Source organism: Gigantopelta aegis, chromosome 15 (genome assembly GCF_016097555.1).
Source record: "Gigantopelta aegis isolate Gae_Host chromosome 15, Gae_host_genome, whole genome shotgun sequence".
NCBI lineage: Eukaryota > Metazoa > Mollusca > Gastropoda > Neomphalida > Peltospiridae > Gigantopelta > Gigantopelta aegis.
This window is the reverse complement of record NC_054713.1, coordinates 22,005,991-22,015,914: the sequence shown is the minus strand read 5'-3', so window position 1 is coordinate 22,015,914 and position 9,924 is coordinate 22,005,991. Positions and strand designations below refer to the sequence as shown.

The following is a 9,924-nucleotide window of genomic DNA, read 5'->3' as shown; positions in this document are numbered from 1 at the left end:
TACTCGGGATATCTCTCACTTACACAATCGAATCGTCATTCCACAGATTATTATTAGCCACCAAACTATTAAATTTACTTTGCTACATTTATATTCGGTAGAGCATTTACAAAACACGGTTGCCACAGACATCTACGTCCATTAGGAGGTCATGAAAGTTGGCGACATGCTCATGAAATTTAAATTGCTTAAATCAAGCGGTGTTCGAAGAAATTATGACCGGCGGTCAACTGTTTAAAACGGTACGAACACCAAGACTCCAGTGGTTTAGGAGGACGTCATTTATGTAGACCACGCGTGGTAGACAATTTCATGTTTGTCCTTGCAGCAGTTGCACGTTAAGGAATATTTTTAATATTTCAAGAGTCCCGTGTCAAATATACTCCTCACAAAAAGTTAAGCAATGAAGTATGAAAATTAAATATTATTTGACAATATTCTTTAAATGATATGATGTGTTATTAAACCGAAATGACTGAAATCAGCTCTACTAGTCTACCAGTAGATCTGACGGCATTGCGTGGACCAACGGGCCCACAGACGGGGATCGATCCCAGACAGACCGCGAATCAGGCAAGCGCTTTACCACTGGACTACGTCCCGCATCTAGATATGAAGAAAGTGGAAAACTGTCAGTTCTGCAATGGAAGCGAATACAACTTAGAAAACAGTTGAAGTGTCGTCTTTGGGGTGAGGTGGTGAATTTGTGCCCCCCCCCCCCCAGCCCTCCCCTAAGATCTGCCCCAGTATTATATGAGTAGAAGTAATAAAATACCCAATTGATTTAAACAACAGAAACGGAAAAAACACAACAAGCAAGATATGAACCGTACAAAATATTTTATTTACAAACACTGAGTGGTTTGACTACACTTCCATCTAGATGGCCGCCTCTGTGACGTCATCAGTTCAGTGATAGTAACCTCGGTTGCCATATCCGTAAACTGGAAATAAAAAAACAAAACGATGAAACTCATTAATAATAAATAAATAATTAAATAAATAAATAAATAACAACAACAAAACACGTCACTTAAATCAGTCAAATCAATTACTTATTCAGATCACAGTCAAATCAATTACATATTCACATCACAGTCAAATCAATTACTTATTAACATCACTGACTAATCAATTACTTAATCACATTACAGTTAAATTAGTTACTTATTCACATCACAGTGAAATCAGTTACTTATTCACATGATAGTCAAAGCAAGTTTATTGTATCTATGCACCTCAAGGGACAACGTCCAATATAAACATAAACAACGCATATACAGTGACTATTCAACAGCTTCAGTGATATGTTAATGGGTGGTACGTCGGAATGTGCTGAAGATTTGGAGTTTATCAAATATGTTGCACACTAGGAAAACGTGCTACTGCTACTGCTGCTACTACTACTGCTACTGGTACTGCTGCTACTACTACTACTGGTACTGCTACTGTTACTGCTGTATCTATGCTACTACTACTGCTACTGGTACTGCTGCTACTACTACTACTGCTACTACTACTGCTAAACTGCTACTACTACTGCTACTGCTGCTACTACTACTACTGGTACTGCTACTGCTACTGGTACTGCTGCTACTACTACTACTGCTACTACTACTGCTACTGGTACTGCTGCTACTACTACTACTGCTACTACTACTGCTACTGGTACTGCTGCTACTACTACTGCTACTACTACTGCTACTGGTACTGCTGCTACTACTACTGCTACTACTACTGCTACTGCTACTGCTACTACTGGTACTGCTGCTACTAGGCTACTGCTGCTGCTACTACTACTACTGCTACTACTACTGCTACTGGTACTGCTGCTACTGCTACTGCTACTGCTACTGCTGCTGCTGCTACTGCTACTGCTACTGCTGCTACTGCTACTGCTACTGCTACTGCTACTGCTACTGCTACTGCTACTGCTACTGCTACTACTACTACTACTACTACTACTACTACTACTGCTACTGCTGCTACTACTACTACTGCTACTGCTACTACTGCTACTACTACTGCTACTGGTACTGCTGCTGCTACTACTACTGCTACTGCTACTACTGCTACTGCTACTGCTACTGCTACTGCTACTGTTACTGCTACTGCTACTGCTACTACTACTGCTACTACTACTGCTACTGCTGCTACTGTTACTACTACTGCTCCTGCTACTGTTGCTACTGCTACTGCTACTACTACTACTTCTACTACTAGTACCACTACTACTGCCACTACTTTTCCTACCACTACTACAACAACAACAACGACTACTACTACTACTAGCTACTGCTACTGCTACTACTACTACTACTAATAATACTAATACTACTTCTACTACTACTACTACTACTACCACCACTACTACTACTGCCACTACTTCTGCTACTGCTACTACTATCACCACCACTACTACTACTAGCACTACTACTACTACTAATAATAATAATATTACCACTACTTCTACTACTACTACCATGACTACTTCTACTACTACTACTACTACTTCTACCACTACTACTACTACTACTACTACTAATAATAATATTACCACTACTTCTACTACTACTACCACCACTACCACCACTACTACTACAATTCATCGACTGTACATGAACTGCAATATCTGCACTACAATTTTAAAGTTTAAATAAACAAACATTTCTAGATATTAACATTGTGTAATAATAATAATAATACAAATAATAACCACTTCTTATACCTTTGTTGTTGTATCCGTAACTGGGGTGTCCTCTGTTGTAGTATTTGGGGTAGGTGTTGTAACCGTAACCATTGTAACCGTAACCTGGGTGACTGTTGTAGCCGTAACCAGCGTGGCCGTAACCGTAGCCAGGGTGACTGTTGTAGCCGTTTCCTCGGTATGCTGGATAGCTGTTGTAGCCATTGCCGTGTCCGTAGCCATTGCCGTGGCCGTACCCATTGTAACCATAGTTACTAGCAAGGGCGGAACAGCACAGAAGTGCGACCAGAGCGATGGAGACGATGGTCTGGAAACAAATATAATAAGGTAATAATAACATCACCGTCATCATCATCATCATCTTAATCATCATCATTATTATACAAAACATTTCAAAACATTATTTTCTTTGCTTCTTACGTCAAACAAAATTGATATCATTTACAAAACAAAAAACATTTGTGTAGGAGGATGGGACGGACTATAGTTTTGACCATGTGACTTATTAACTGTGACCATTCCACGCAAGTAAGTCTGTCATTACATCAAAATTTTATGTATTCTAGAAAAAAAGACAGAAACGTAAATATGCAAGAAAATTTATGATAAATTAACTCTGGTGCCGGATTCGCACTGATTTACTTCTCAAAAGTAATTTATTCACACCATCTCCGTACCTACAAAATATGTAAAAACCTTGTAGGCGCCGTTTTGCCTGTAATACAATCCAGCTGGCGGTGCTGAACTAATCTCCAGCTGTATATTACATAACATCATATTACATACCAATACACTACACTACACAACCATACAATGTAATGCAATTCAATCTAATATATTAATTAATTAAATTATATACGTGTTTTGCAGAGTGTAGTCATAAGCATTAATCTGATGAAATAGTATTGTTAATAGAATGGCCCATCATTTGGAACTACTTCTTTCAGTATCTTTCCAAACTGCGATTTGTGGAACTATATTTGCGCATGGGATGTTGTAGGGTGGCTAATAACCGACAGAGAAAGACTGGCCCTTAAAATTGTCATTTGCAAGTGTCCATTTACAGAGGCAACATACCTAACCTCCCAAACAGAATTCAATGAAAAGAAACCATACGTAAAATCAGTATCTAACTGCACCTCTCCACTTCCAAACAAAACTGTAATATTAAAAAAAACCAAAAAAAAACCCTGCAATATCATAACATCATGCACTGATGCAAAATACAGACACAACTACTGTTTTAAAAAAACACTCGAGTGCTATCACTGTCAATGGTTATCACACAGACCAGCATGTCGCCATTTTTCTTCTTTATTATTTTTAAAAACATAAATCAGTGGAATTGCTCCCAGCTTCTGAATGTCAAAATTAAAAATAACACATTTTATGTTTCGTAGAGTAGATTCATATTTTAATCAAAAAAGCAAAAACAAATGTTAGCAATAATTTGCAAATGGTTTCTGAAAAAGTACATTAGTGTATAGTCAAGAAGATGGTGGGTGTGTGTGTGTATGTGTGTATGTGTGTGTGTGTCTGTCTGTCTGTGTGTGTGTGTGGGCGGGGGGAGGGGTCAGTCTGAAGTCCACCTTCTGGAAAATAATGCATTGTTTCTTCTTCTTAGCCAATGGATCCGCTGTGACTGGTGTATCAAAAGCTATCATAATTATAAAGAAATGTATATAACGTTCATTATTGTTAATGTGTTATAGTAGCTTAGTGGGTTCATATAATCAAACACTATTTTCACTCTGCATTGTGTAAAGATACGGTTTTGTCGTTCAGATTATGTAGAGATTCTTCTTTCCTCTTGGACCAAGTTTCACAACAACCATGCACATATTGTACACCAAATACACAAGCTTAAAGTGGGCCGTGTGCCATTAGCCAAATATATTACTTTTTTTCCAATCATTTATATAGAACCCATCTCTAGTGAGCTTTTGGTAGATGTATTAGTTAAACCTTCAAGTTTGAATTCGGCGGATGATAGTTTTAATGGTAACTATGTGCAAATTATATTTTAAATCTGACGCATTTGATGTAGATACATTTGCATACAGCTGAGCAGTTTTTGTCTATTACCGTATACTTCGTAAAGTTCAGATTCTAGCATAAAATATAACACAACAATTTCGAAATGAAAATGAAAACGACTTACATTCATGGTTGGATTCAACAGGCTCCTGCGATGACAGAGATTGAATGTGATATCAGGATTACAGGTGCTTGGGTTTCATAAGACATCTCCTATTTATACTAATCGAATCGTGATTCAATGGGAAATTATTACTCACTAAAATAAATTAAAGAAAGCAGTTAAATGTATGTTGCTACAGTTACACTCGGTACAGCATTCAAAATACATAGTTGCCATGGGGATCATCGTCTGTTTGGTCATGAAAATCGTCGACATTCTCATGAAATTTAAATGGCTTAGATCAAGCGGAGTTCGAGGAAATTATGACCGGCGGTCAACTGTTTAAAGCGGTACGAACACCAAGACACCAGTGGTTTAAGACACATAATTTTCACAGAACGCGTGCGATATATTTAATCATTTCACGTTTGTTCTTGCAGCGAGTGTATATTAAAGAATATTTTTAATATTTCAAGTTGCACCTGTTAGTGCGAGTCCCGGGTCAAAATGTCAAATATTTACCAGTTGCAACTCCGATTGGTTGTAATATGCGATTTTTATTTTATTTTATTTTGTTTTGTTTTGTGTTTATTTTTATTTATTTTGTTTTGTGTTTATTTTCGTTTTATTTTATTTTGTCTTGTTTTTATTTTTGCTTCCGTTTCTGTTTCTATTCATAAGGTGATGATCTCCCGGTAAGTGAGTATTCCAGCCGCCGAGCCCGTGTGGTGAAGAGAATTCCTGAAAAAAGTTTGCTAGGTTAAAATTATAAAAATATAAAAGTTTCATGGCAAGCAATAACAGAAAACTGATTTCTGGTACGAGATCCTTCATCATATAAGTAGTACCCGGATCACTTGCGCTCCAATATCACACGACCGCTTCTGATTGGCCGATCTCTAAGCATGGGGACATGGCCTAATGACGTCACGGTGTGCAGACGCCAACGTCTAAAGGCCTTTACACACTATACTTGAATTCGCGAGCGAATTAGACAGGCGAGCGACTGAAAAATATAGAACAAACACAAACTATACTGTGAATGTACACTGCACGCGTACGAATGGAGAGCGAGCGAATACTTAGGCGAGCGAATTTTAAAAATAGAATCAATCCTTTTTTTTTCCGTACGGGTTGACAATTCGCCTGCAACGTCATTTCCAGTTCCCGGTCAAGAAGCACGTGATTAAAAAAAATGGCACCGTCAACCAAATAAAATAAAAAGAAAGAACTGATAATAGCCATCCAAGGACATTCAGTGGTTTATGATAAAAGCATCTGCAACTACAAAGATGCAGAACTGAAAGACAATAATGCCAATAACAACATTTCCTCATCATCATCCTCGTGGTCAACTTCGACTGTGACAGACGCCATTTTACACTGACAACTGAAAATTCGCACGAATTGTTTGTTTTTTTCGCGAGCAGTGTGCATGTACTTGTGCTAGCGTCAACGCGAAATTCGCGACGAAATTCCCTCGCGTGCAGTGTGTAAAGCACTTAAGCGTGGCGTCGATATGGCCTGGGTTAATGAGTTTTGAAGCTGTTGGGGCGAAACGTGTGGGTGGGAATGGGGATAACGTCTCACTTTGTGTGATAAGCTTTGGTTGTGATGTCATTGGGACCTCTTAAGCATAGCACCCTGACCCACATATCTGATAGCGTGGGCGTGTGACGTTAATTGGAACCCGATGTCAGCCTTGGTAATATAAATACAAACACACATCCGCGCGCACACATATATAAATACATATTATTTGCATTGAGTGGCGATCAGAAGAGATCAGGCCCTTTCGAAGGGCCCGATGGGCAACCTAGGGAGACACCCCAGCATCAACGAGGTCTTAATTAACGAGCTACTCTCAACGCACTAATTCCAAACCTATACGTAGCTCCATTTTTTACTCTTTAGAACGACCGTTAAAAAATGCGCCAAATTTTCTTCATTCAAAATGCGCACTCATTCCCTTTGGCATTCTTTTGGCCACCATCCAAATTCCAAATTCCATAGTACCACGATATCCTCCGCCTGCTACCGATCATTCGGGCGGCTGGCGCTCTCTTGCGCCAGTCAGAGCAGGCGGTCCTTCCTCCTATCTCCCCCACCTTTTCCTTTCATGGACAGGGGAGCCGGCCGAGGCCGGTACCCGTGCCCATGACAGGCGTGTGCTACAACAGCTTGCTCTGAATGTACACGTTAAAACCTAGTCCTGTCCGTCCTATCGAGTGGCTATATGACTTGTGATAAAGAATAATACATGAATATGTATTTGGGTATAGGCTGCTGTTCTTTTAGGGCTTACGACATTTAAACAGTGACAGGGTTCACTGATCTACGTTATTGCTTTGATAACATTAAAATGTAATTAATAAAATAAAGACCAACTGCCAATGGTAAAACGTAAGTGTATATTATTTTTACACTAATACCAAGAAATGAAATTGAAAGAAAAATAAATTAAACATTTATTTAAAATGAATGATAAAATTGAATAGTTGTCTTAAAATAGATATGTCGAATTATTTGTTCATCAATAGATCTGATCAATGTTTTTGCTGGGACTCGAACCTGTGACACCGAATCGACAGATACTTGTGGACTTGACACAATACGCTTTGCACTACCGAGTAATTCTTAGAATGAATGCCCATCCATATGAATGAGCCGGTTTCCTCCCACCTTGCCTACAACCCAGTTGGCCTACATTCAGTATGAAAAGATGATATCCCCAGTTAAATGTGGAACATTCCATGTATAAAAATAGCATGACAAAGTAATATGACAAACACATATTTTATTATGAAAACGATTAACATTACATAACAAAAACGATTGAACTATTAAAATGACCTCACAAATATTAAACAAATATTTCGTACAAAGTTCATTCTTTTTTACAACTGCATTTTTAGCAAGTGGCTGGCAGCGTCTAAAAAGTTTAAAGGAGTTTTGTGACCTTGCTGAAGCTGATCCTTCAACCTCATAAGGCGTGTATCAATATCACGATACACCCTTTCCCGTGGTACTGGAGCTACCCCATGGTCAAGTTGGACCAGTGGTCGTCTGTTTTTCTCTTCAAGAGCCTTCGGTTTATTTATGAACTCACAAATGTTAGGATGAGCTTTTGCAAGAGAACGGTTCCGCTTGGAATGCCACCATTCGAGGTGGTTACTGGTTCTAGGACCAGTGTTGCCGTGCTGGTTCCACATAGCTACCTTAAACAAGGAATCGTCATCAACCCAGATTGTTGTCGCATAGTCTGTAAATTCAGTTACATGGGACAGGTGATCAGGTATCTCATTTATAATGTCTATCCACACATCTTGAACTTGATCGATAGGCAGCAAAGGCAAACTGGCGGCACGTCTAACTAGTGTTTGTACCACTTGATCAGCACGATACAGTCTCATAAGTCTAAGTACCTGAAAGTTTTGCAGCATGCACTGACTGCAATGAAACAAACGACCACGTGTGTCGGCATCTGGGAAAATCTCCTCAACTGTTTGGATTACTGCAATCTCAAAGTCTACAAAATCTACAATCTACGCGGTCAATTCCGCTTACGTGCATGAAACAGGGGCAGACCTGGCACTGTGTAATATGTATGGATGTATGAATATCATTATATTGTATGTATGTAGAGGTTGACTATTAGATACATAGATATTAACGCATTGGCGCAGGGGATAATTAGATAATTTTTGGCCTCACAAATTGCCTTAAGTCGTTGCCCGGGACTCGACCCTGTGGCACCGAATCGCCTCCAACGTGCAGACTTGACACGATACACTTTGTACTAACGAGACGTTCTTAAAAAGAATGCGCGTTAACCCATCCATATGCATGGGACCTATAAGCTACGTGGTCGATCCCGCTTACATGCATGAACGAGTGGACAAACCTGGTTGTAAATAGGTGTGCGTGTGTGTGTGTGTGTGTGTGCGCGCGTGTGCGTGTATGTGTGTGTGTGTGTATGTGTGTGTGCGTGTATGTGTGTGTGTGTGCGTGTGCGTGTGTCTATGTGTGTGTGTGATTATGTGCGTGTGTGTGTGTGTGGGGGGGGGGGGGTCTGTCCGTGTGTGTGTGTGCTTGTGTGCGTGTAGATGGGGATGGGGATTGGGATTGGGATGGGATGGGATGGGATAGATAGGTAGATATATATATAGACGTTGGAACATATATTTTTAATAAAAAATAATTTACAAATTCAATAAAAGGCTATATAATTATGCGTTATATTATCTACACCTTTGAACATTAGCACCGAATTATCTAACGGTATTTCATGTGCATTAGTTCTTTTAAATTAAAACATAATTTTAAACATTTTATTGCAGGGCATAAAATTTGAATTTTTCAGACAACCAATATGTCGTTCGTGTGGTTTTAGTGCTTAAGGTAGTACTAAACTAAATAACTTCTGGCTGGGTCAAAGTTCGAGGTGCACTCAACGTTTGATAGAGAAGTTAACACCACAAGTTCTGTGATTGGTGATAAATGTGAGTGTGTTGGTTGTAAAAAAAGTTTCATCTGGGCGTTTATGTCGATTGAGACGCTGCAGGTTTTAGCCACATATGTTACTATTGTCGTCTATGGATTTGATTTGGTAGTACAATACATCCTTAAACGAACCATTTTCTTCAGTAGTTAGATAAATATGAAAAGTTTAATGGGTAACGATATTCAAACGAGAATATAAGATGAGCGATTTTTGTAGCTTTTCTTCTATCATAAATACAAAAATATATTTTTTTGTGTGCTAGGACTAACTTAAAAGCTACCATGCGAAAGTAAACATTAGGTTTGTTTCTCCTAACCCGACTGACCTCTTTTTGGGAAGATTTTTTGTTTTTTAATATTTAACCAATTTCAATTTAGGCTTAAACAAGTAAAATATTGACCTGTAGATGACATTTCTCAAACATTGTAAAACCTCGATATAATTTAACCAACATTTATTAACGTCAGTTTTGATTTGTTAGAAATGAGAAATTCTGTAAAATGCTATTCATAGTAACGAGAACACGATTTTCCCGCGATGGTGGCACGAGATCTCGCGCACCGCGGTGCATGT

General features: G+C 38.9%; 1 long non-coding RNA gene across 1 annotated transcript; it reads right to left on the bottom strand.

Annotated features, from left to right (window-relative positions):
- Window positions 1–825: 825 nt before the first annotated feature.
- LOC121390003 lies at window positions 826–3,020 on the bottom strand. Its single transcript, XR_005960138.1, has 2 exons — window positions 2,729–3,020; window positions 826–944 (listed from the first exon to the last, which is right to left on the bottom strand). It is a non-coding gene; the product is annotated as an uncharacterized LOC121390003 (long non-coding RNA).
- Between the last annotated feature and the right edge of the window lie 6,904 nt (window positions 3,021–9,924).